Source organism: Varroa destructor, unplaced genomic scaffold (genome assembly GCF_002443255.2).
Source record: "Varroa destructor unplaced genomic scaffold, Vdes_3.0 BEIS01000005.1, whole genome shotgun sequence".
Taxonomy (NCBI): domain Eukaryota; kingdom Metazoa; phylum Arthropoda; class Arachnida; order Mesostigmata; family Varroidae; genus Varroa; species Varroa destructor.
Window position 1 is genome coordinate 32,834,610 of NW_019211458.1, and position 10,118 is coordinate 32,844,727.

The window sequence follows — 10,118 nt, forward strand, 5'->3', positions numbered from 1 at the left end:
TAATAGTCGATCTTTTTATTTGAAGTTCTCAAGAGGGAACCTGTACAAGTCTGACATACAACACAACAGCTAACCTTCGACTATGTGTCTAATAAGGATAGATAGATAGATGCATAGTCGGAGGTTTTTCATCCGATGTTTATCCAAAAGTATTGGCCTCGGCGCTGGATAGGGCTACGGCCTGTGACTATGTAACACAAGTAATGACCTATCAGAACGACGAGTCTTTACAATTTTTAGAAATAGTCAAAATTTTAAAGACGTTTTTGTCGCTTACCTTTTTGATGCTAGAAATCCACAGGTGCAGTGCGTCAGCTGAGTCCCGCTATGTCCTAGAAGCAAATACACTAAAGGTAAAACTGAATGCCACCAATCCTTAATTGGCCACCGAAATGCCAGCCTGGACAAACATTCTGTTGAACACAGTTAATCCTATGCAGAGACACATCCGAGCTGGAGGGCACTGATTATCACCGCACAAGAAGATGTCCAACCCAGTCTTCTATTCTTGAGAAGTTATCAAGCCGATCCGGTTCCTGCTGCTGAAGCTTGACACGACAGCAGCAGCAGCAGCAGCAGGAGCAGCAGCAGCAAACACAACACTGTAACAGCTGATGGTTAGAGAATCCGTCTCAAAACCGTCCAAGGAAAGACCGACATGCTTACCAACAGCCTCGATAGTAACTGTTGACGCTGTCAGGATAGACAAAGAGGACGCAAACGCTTAGCGCACTCGCTCGACGGACGTCCTCAGTTTCACAGTATTTCTATGGTGCATTTAAGATAACTCTATTTCAGTACGATTCGAGCGAACAGCTTCGCTTGCACATGAATTACTCTAGCAGATGGCATGACATTGCCAGAATAGATGACGACGTTGCCGCTGTTGTTGTTTTCATCATTATAAATCACTATGAATAATATCAAATAGCTATATCAATACTGCGGAACATACAAAGAATACGTCGAACGTCGCTATCTACCGTCGGTTCGCTCTGTCCGTGGGCCCCGCTGGCGACGGTTCAGACCGCTCTGCTGAACCAACCATTCCGGCACCCCAACTTTAGAGAGGAAACAGCGCGCCAGCATGGGCTGCTGCTGTCGGATATCCTCGCCTATCCGCGGCAACTTTTGAACTGCGCATGTGCGTTCGGCCGCGCGCCGGCGGAGCGCGGTATCGCTCAGCGACGAATATATTATCGACAGCGTTCTGCGGACGCAAACACTATTTCAGCTGTTCAATGCCAATAGAGCGCCTCCACCAACCAGCTCCATTGAGAAGTGAGCTACCCGATCAGGTACGCAAAACCAAAGGCACAGATAGAAAGAGGGAGGGAGCCCTATCTACGAACCCCAGACGCTAACGCTGCCTCACTCAGTCACCAGCGAACCCAGACAGCCACACAAACGCGCAGACAACCACCCCACCCAACAACCTCATGGATACGGCAGGAAGAGGAGGACTGATATTCACTATTAACCCCATTATCATCATTACTATTACGATAATTAGCCCCACTGCACGGGCATATTATACACGTATGTACAGAAAAGAGAGAGAATTACTTCACCGAGTAAAGTTTAACGGGTCGAAGCGAAGAGGCTTATCGGTTAAATAAAGGGTGCAAATAGCCGCGTTGCTATGTAACGGAGCTGAGTTCGTTAGGTAGACGCACATTAATGGAGCATGCTTTTGTTGCTTGCTGATCCTGAGGCGTATCTATGGCGAGATGCTTCCAATAGCTGGCCAGCCATGCGATGGCTTCCATCAAACTCATGCTATAATAGTAATTATGTGCGTCGGTTTTCTTTGCCTTGGCTGCCATTGCAATGATATGTTGACCTGCCAGCAGTTTTCGGAGTATACTTTACCTATGCTTACTAAATAATATGCGCATGTTGGCCATTGGAACTAGCGTTGCGACATGTCTAGAAGTGTACATGTCAAGAGTAACTTAAACATATTATTGACAAATTCACTCGTTCGATTTTTGTTGACTTCTGCCAAAAAACTTGTACCTATGGAGCTGGCATTACTTTCAACCTTGATTACCTGTCCTAAATAAGTTTCAATGCAAGACGCTGTTGAAATAAGTTTGTGTTTGAAGAAAAGACAAATAACTGGTAGGAACAATAGGGTTTACAGTTGAACAGAAAACCGCAGTACAACCCTATTGGAGCTCGAGTGAAGAACCTGTTCCGTATCATTACTAAAGTATTTAATGAATGCATACATCATACTATTTGAAGTTTATTTGTATTTTCTAAACGATCGTATATTTGGCATATTATTTACAGAGCACTGAAGATCTATGGCGCACCTGAATTGGACGCTTGACCATATTTTGGGAATATTGCTTACCTTACGTTGCTAAAGCATCATAGCATGCTCTAAAGTACTGCTGTTTCAGTCCGGAAAAGATCCAGAGTTCGATCTTCGATAATGTAGAGTTAATGTAGACAAATACATTAAAAACATTTCGGATCTATATGGCTATTTTTCTGTAGTTATCTGATGCTTGCGTAAGAGTGATCCTTCAAGCGTGGAGTATCTTACCAATAGATAGCACCTCTGCAAACATTGACAATTCTAGCAATTGAATGGCAATATACCGATGGCTTAAAAGGTAGCATTTACTTGTTACGACACAGAAACAAATTCGAACTCGCCCACTCATTGCCCTAAAGGCAAATGATTTACTCAGACAGTCATAGGAAACTATATAGAGTATTCTAAATTGTTCCTGATACCGGACGGTACAGCCACTTTGGTTTACAATGGTAGCATAGTTCCGTGCTCGGCATTGTGTGATCGTGCAATGATCTAAAGATTCTTCGACATTATGTATATAGTTACACGCGTTTCATCTGCTAACGAAACATTTACTCGCCCAGTGATTATCATGTTCACCGTTTTGTACCTCAGTGGATCTTAATTACACGGTCATATGGTCATTTTTATGTTACGAAGGGCAATTTACGTGGGGCATGCAATCAGCTGAAAATGTTTTACTGGCACCAAGCAGACAGATACCCTTTGTTTTTATTCACGAGGTTAGGCACATAGTCTGCGTGGGTACTACTTGCTTTCCCGGTGGCTTCTAATCAGTCCCTGTGATAATGTAGTGGTAACGTTTTGCGTCGTTCAGTTCAAAAGGCACGTGAGGTGATTTTAGGTTTAAAGCTCAGCGTAATTATAGTTCATTTCATGCTAGGATCAACCGTCTGGAACGATTCCCGACACCAGCTGCGACTTCGACCCATTTCCTTTATTGGTTGCTACGGACCGAAGTTACAAGTTCTATGGGTAAGTAGTAATTGGTAATTAGAAGGAACATTGGTGTTTTTGTGGTCAAACCAAAATTTTCTCTGTCTCAAGCGGTCCTTTGAACCTGTATACTTCGTCTAATGCCATGTTGAAGTATTTGCAGACTTCAATGTAGCGCCGTCACAAACTATGGCTAAAGTAAATGATAATCTATTGCTTTAAAACAGAAGGTTATAATCGAAAATGAGATAGATAGAACAGGACGTCTTAGTTGAATTGATAAAGAAGCGGACAAATAACACAATGTTATATCTCTCCTTTCCGCGTGAATGGTGCACGCAGATTTTGTCTCGACAGGTCAACAGCATACCCAAGGCCTTTATCAATAATACACAAAAACCAAGCATTTTCTTGATTCCCTTACATTTGTGTGTTTTTTAAGCATCGCCTTGCTTTTGCCTCAAATCAACATGCCTTTACGCTGAAGGAACTGATCGATTGAATTGAAGATCTTGTACTCTCATGGTCTCATAAATAACCTGATGTGTCAATCAAATGACAGACTTAAGCCTATATCTAATGCTGTGTGTCAAGACATATTTAATAGCAAGAATTAGGGGCACTTGACCAACTAACTAGTGCTCAGTGCCATTGGGACCGTCGGAGGCCATCGAATTAACGAATCGCCGCAAAGGTAATAAATAAAAAAAATAGTGAAGTAGGCCTGAGAAACTCCATATTCTCCGCTAAACGGTTTTAATTCTTTTTCAAGGGTCTCATCTAACGTTCTTATTCTAATTAGTTTGAAGTTAAAACGCTAAAGTAAACCTATTCTTTCTCAAAGTAGTTTTTATCGGCAGATTTTTTGTAGTATCGTTCAGTTTATTTTAGATTGTATGCTGTGTTTAATTATAATAATAATAAGAATAAGAAGATCAAATAGGAAATAAAGCCAGTGATGAGTAACGAGAAAAAAACATCTATTATTATTATTATAACTTTCGAAGCGAAGATATTCGATACAAGCATACTTAAGAAAAGGGGAGTCACCTTTTTTTTTCTATGCACATATAATATTCAGTTATGTTTCTTCTTATGATTATTTAGGTTACGTGAAGATTTTTTAATGCATACTTATAGGACTATTCCATAATCTCGAAAAGACCACGTAGCAGAATGTAAGACATGAGGTTCAGCTTTACGGTAAAAGAAGTATTTTTGAACTAAACAACTGCTAATCATCTTCCAGTGCTAATTCTCTAGTTCGGCCCAATATCATCAGTCAGAGCTTCTTTTTTTAAGGTGCATTTTCTCATTTTTGTTAGGGGGCAACGTTTCATTCGCTAGTGTTTGTGGGATAAAGGAAACATCCATAGCTCCACGAATATCATAGGAACGGAAGGTGACCCGAGATTAGAAAACCGACACAATCTGTGTGCATTGGTAATGCATAGCACTACACTATCTTTCGTATTAAGTCAGAACGTTTTCTCGCGCTTCGAGCTCGCTCGGCCCTGAAAGATGGGGCTTTGCACGACGACCTAGAAGGCCGTACTTGTATCACCTGTGTCCACAAATAAGGCTACAAAGGAAAGGTGTGGCTTATTTGAGTTAGCTAGAGCAGAGATATAGTACCTTCTGGTCAATAGACGCGAAGTGACAATATTTGTCGTCTTTACACGCAGAGTTAACGAATTTTTAAAGCAAATGAGGCGGCGTTCAAAGCGGTTTGTTTCGCATCTGATCGAAGTTGGCACACAACGGTTGTATATGTAATGGAAAGCGACAGTAAATGCTGGCTCGTCACAAAATTCGTATTTAGCTATCATTCAACAACCGTTCTAACGTTCCTATCTATCTACATACTCATCATGTTAAAATATTAGCGACTGACTTCAGTTCATCTTTAGTTGGAAACGTTTTAGCCAAGAGTGACTAGGGCATATTGAACTCGCTGCACAGCTTTCCTTATAAATGTACCTTGTGTTTATCCTCTGTAAAGACCAGTGAAGCTGCAAAAACAGTGGTAGCGATATACACAGCTGTGTACTTATGTTGTTCGTGTTTTACAAGTCTACCCTCACGGGCTGAACGAGCATCAAGCTTCGAAGACGCTGATCATAACGTTCGTCGTCGAAGGCTCATTGTTGTCATGAAGATTACACTTAATTTAGAAACGAGTTTTTGGAAGAACCGTCAAAGCTCTATTTTTCGTAGAACCTTTTAACGTGATACCCATAACCAGATGAGACTATTTCTGTCATGAAGACTATACGACACTGCCGGTTTGCGTCACGTTATCCGCGTTCATTAGATCAAGTATAGGTAGCTATTTCTAAAAGGAGGGCTGTTGCTGAATCCTGGCATCTATTTAGAGCTGGAACCTCAATCCGTTACGTACTAACGTAGGTAGACGTTTATTGGAATATTTTGGGACTTCACTTCGGGAAGCGCTTGTCAACTAACACAGGATCAAATGAAACTCACAACTTACGAAGCTTCGTACAACGATTCTTAGCGAATACATATAGGTATACATAATACAGGCAATTTTTTAAATTGTATTGCGAATATGATATCTACGAAGGCATCAGTGTCGCAGAGATTTGAAAGCGTTCTCCCCTTTTTGGAAACCCCTTCCTAAAATAAAAAAAATAAGGACAATCTATTGCTACCAACTGTTCTGTACAACAAAGCATCGCCGGGAAGGCGTTCCACAGCACAAGTTAAACACCTTGAAGCATCATCCAAAAAGGTTACACAACTATAAAACTTACGACGACCAGACACCAATCACGAGGATTCATGGCTTTTAGTTCGGATAAAAAAGTTGGTACCTTCGCCACCCTAAAGCTCAAGTCGTAGCTACATAAGGCTTTACTTAGAGAATATTCTCCGTCTATCCATGTGGATCTAACGAAGATAAAGTGATCTCCAACCTCTGTTGAATGCATTCAGTAGTAAAAATACCGGTTGCTTCATTTAAACTTCGCTGCCAAGACCCAAGTCAAAGTATGATACGAAAGGGACACGTTTTCAAACGTTATTCTCTATCTGGAATGGACCAAGTTATTTTTATTTATTGAACTGTAATTAAACAATTAGTCTGAAATCTACAATAATTGATGAATGAAATACGTTTGCATTTTACCTAGAGACGTTTTATTAGATTCACGATGGCTGTGGAGTAACGATCTATAGATTTACCAACTTTATGCTCAGTTATTCATGGGACTGAAGCTATCATAGCTCGTACGGTTAGTAAGGCTACAACGTGAGTCAATGATGAGGGACAGTCCTGGTCAATTTTGGTTATGGACTCACTAACACTAGAGTGAATATATCCACAATAATCTCATCGTTAAAATGTCTAAGGGTTGAACCTGTGCTAACTGAGTAGAATCCCAGCACAAATCTTTGAACGTCCTTTTTTGAAACGTTCTATCCTCTCAGCACATGACTCTTCCATCATTTCCTTGCGGAGTCGCTTAATTATGTTGCAAACGTGTTTGCAAGGGCAGACCTGTTCATAACTATTTACTTACATTGAAACGTAGAACTTTTTTGATGAACATGATCGCTATGCAAACTCTTGCGTGAGCGTTATCGTTAACTTACCCAACACACTGGTCACGGAATCGTCGGCCATGACGACTACCTATGATCTGAACGACTGATCCAATTATGTGTCATTTGTACGTCTGTGTACAAGTACCAAGAATATCGCACTATGTGAGGAACGCGGATTCAGGTGGCACATTCCGTTCTGCAAAACGAATCTCTTCTATTTTGTTGTACATGTAGAATAAATCTTCACTAAAGGTCTCTACCAGATAGACAACTACATTTCAACTCAAATTGATTTAACCTTTCGCCTTATATTTCTTCTATATCTATTCTCTACATTTGCTCCAGGAGCGTCCACCCCACAATTAGTTCCCGCTTTTTTCCGACTAACCTAAATCGCGTACGATTTCTTCAGTGATATGCTGACTGATTCATTAGAATATGGATCTGGCAGTCGAAGTTCAGCGGGCGAGAAAAAATAAGCCTTCCAAGAATAACGACTACCATCTTCATCCTTTGAGAATATGGCTTGCCTGATGCTGTGAAGCAAACGCCATCAGCGAAACAGGACGTTCGGCTGCATGAAAACTTACCTAAGTAGACCTCCTCACGTCGTTCAGCAATGCGGATCCATTGGCGTTCGGCGAAAACCTTGCTCATTCTGTATTTAGCGTCGCAGTGCCGCCAGTGTCCTAGTTTCAGGGCGTCAATATAGGACGTGTCTAGGTAATTACAATAATTGATACTATCAATAAGAAGCGACTTTTAAGTTGCGCATAAATGCAGTATGAATATCGACTGACCAGGATTTAGGCTCGGCGTAAAAAAATGGAACTCCCTGTACCACTAGATTGTACATTAAAATCGTATTATTAAGATTACGATTGTTCACTGAATAAATATGCCAGATGTACCATCAAAAAATGAGCAAATCTTTCGCCAAATCTAGGCCATTCAAGTAACAGTACCTACCGGATATCTGAATTGCCTGATGTTTGAAAGTCTAAAACAGTTGTTGATAGGGTACTGATGTTTTCAAGAAAATTAAGAGGCCCTTTACACAATGAAAACTGTCAAGTGACAAATGTCCATAAAATTGTTAATACGAATAAATTGACATGGAGTACGGACGACTAACGTCATCGGTATATATATATATATAATAACATCTAAACGACGTTCAGAGGCGAGGTAGTGTCCATGTTGTATAAAACCGTACTTTTCTTCAGATACATACAAAGGAAAGCGTTTGCGGAAGGATAAAACGCACATAAATGTCAAATAAATTCTGGACCGGAATAAATAAGGCGGACATATTCAATCAATGTTCTAAGGTAGGTAAAGCAATTTTAACAAGTCCTTCTTTGAAAATACAGTCGTCTGCTCCAACATATATGCAGTTGGCTGTAGATATGGAACTTATTACAAATCGTGAAGTGTGTGCACTATCTATTGCTACAAACGACTCGACTAAACGTATGGACTATATTTGGAAATATCGCCGGTCTCTAAATTCTGATACTTGAATGTCCAGCACAATTTGCAACCTCGACCATAGATAAGTTTGAAGGATGAAACAGACGGCCGGCAACAAAGACACTCCCACAAACCATCAGAGGGGGTTCCGCATAAAGAAGACTGTATTCAGTATCCTATTTTAATTATAGCTTATCATTAACTCTAGGTAAAACTAAAACGTTTATCCTGAATAAATATTGGAGACTTGAATTGACGACGACTACACACACTACTCACTTCAAGAGACAAGAAAATGCCCCCGTTCCTGAGTGACATGCCTTCCACTCTGTAAATGAGTGTCATTCAATGAAACAATTCTTATGAGAGTATTAGGAGCGTGTGCTCACCAGAGAGCAACACAGTCGGATAATGAAAATACGCATCACTACATTCAGCGAGCTATACTGCTGTGATTCTTTGAGTGTCAGATCATAGAGTAATATTTCGCTTTCTAACACTTCGCTTCATCTAAATATCAAACTTACATGTTATGATTACGCCACAAAAAACTATAACTTAGGACCTGGTCCAGTTTACATTCAGAGATCACTAATATCAGCTATTCAATTATTAGCATCTTGCCTATTCCATTTGCTTAACGGTGTTTTTCGTAGAAATTGATTACCACGATTTCTAGAATACCTATAAAAATGTCGTAATGAAATCCTCTTGTTTCGCAGAGTACGCTTTGTTTAGGCATGCTGACATTCACTAGTATTCTACCATGGGAGGGCTGTACTACAGGCATCTAACCCTAGTCTTATAAATCCATCTATTTTAGCTCGTATTTTTCGAATAGGTTCATGCAATCGGGTCAAACAGTTTTCCCGTTTTTCAAATTCATCTAAACACAGTTTAGTTTTGCCATCAGCGTGGCGCCGGACCTGGTCTCGTCGTCGACTATTTTGAAGATCCGGAGACTTGAGATTGAGCGGTGTTTCAGATGACCTTAATTGATAGACCAAGCAGCTATCTATCTATTATCGACCCAACGGTTTATCGGAAAGGGAAGTTGGGCTGCCCGAACGAGTTAAGAATAGCTATACTTTAAATTGAGAGGCAGAATAGTGCGGCTCTAGCCTTTCGACTGTCGTACTGTGTTTAACTTAATTATATTTAAATAGTTACAAAATACTTTTTAATTAAGACCATTCTTTCATCGATTATCACGTCTTTGTTGGATTCAGTGAGTATTCGAAAGAAGATAGGAAACTAAATGAGGTTTGATGTTTTCCGATTACAGAGTTCTGTGGATAAATATTTATTAATACGTATTCAAACACAAAAAATGCCAAACCGTAATGCTCTTACCAATTTTTTGAGGAAGCATATTTAGTGTTACAATTAGGTATGGTAAAATTTACCTTACGCATTATAATTACTTTGACGCATTTTTACATGCGTAAAAGCAATTATAATACACAAACGAGTGGCTGTAGAATCTGCATACGAAGCATCATTGCCAGCGATAGGGCTGCACAGGAAATACGATTGACTGATAGAGATCGTTGGCGTGATAAGCTAAACGGGAACCTTCTCAGTCTGATAATTCTACAATTGGTAAATGATTAGATGTTTTATGTCTTTATTAAAATGTTCATCTTTAAAATGGCGTTAAAATCTTAGTGAATCTCAGAGTATTGTGATCAATGAGTAGATTGTTGCTGTGAAGTTTTGAAAGTGAAAGAATTGCTTGACAGATTCAGAAACTTCTAAAAGTTATCAAATATATAGCCGATTGAAACTGATGTACTTTTCTTTTCTA

At 40.0% G+C, this 10,118-nt stretch overlaps 1 protein-coding gene and 1 long non-coding RNA gene across 6 annotated transcripts in view; one reads left to right on the forward strand and one right to left on the reverse strand.

The window, feature by feature from the left end:
- The window catches only part of LOC111252104 (uncharacterized), a 126,623-nt gene extending 126,204 nt beyond the window's left edge, over positions 1-419 (reverse strand). Inside the window, exon 1 of one of the 3 annotated variants that reach the window (XM_022809543.2) lies at positions 278-419. The gene's annotated coding sequence lies outside the window, so the exon portion shown is untranslated. The remainder of the gene's footprint in view (positions 1-277) is intronic. The other 2 variants (XM_022809542.2, XM_086990807.1) reach the window with 2 other exon arrangements.
- Positions 1-8,161, forward strand: part of LOC147755583 (uncharacterized) — a 33,892-nt gene extending 25,731 nt beyond the window's left edge. The window contains exons 2-3 of one of the 3 annotated variants that reach the window (XR_015328944.1): positions 2,299-3,307; positions 7,251-8,161. This is a non-coding gene — a long non-coding RNA (uncharacterized LOC147755583). Of the gene's footprint in view, positions 1-291; positions 430-2,298; positions 3,308-7,250 lie in introns of those variants that run through there. The other 2 variants (XR_015328942.1, XR_015328943.1) reach the window with 2 other exon arrangements.
- Positions 8,162-10,118: the final 1,957 nt, after the last annotated feature.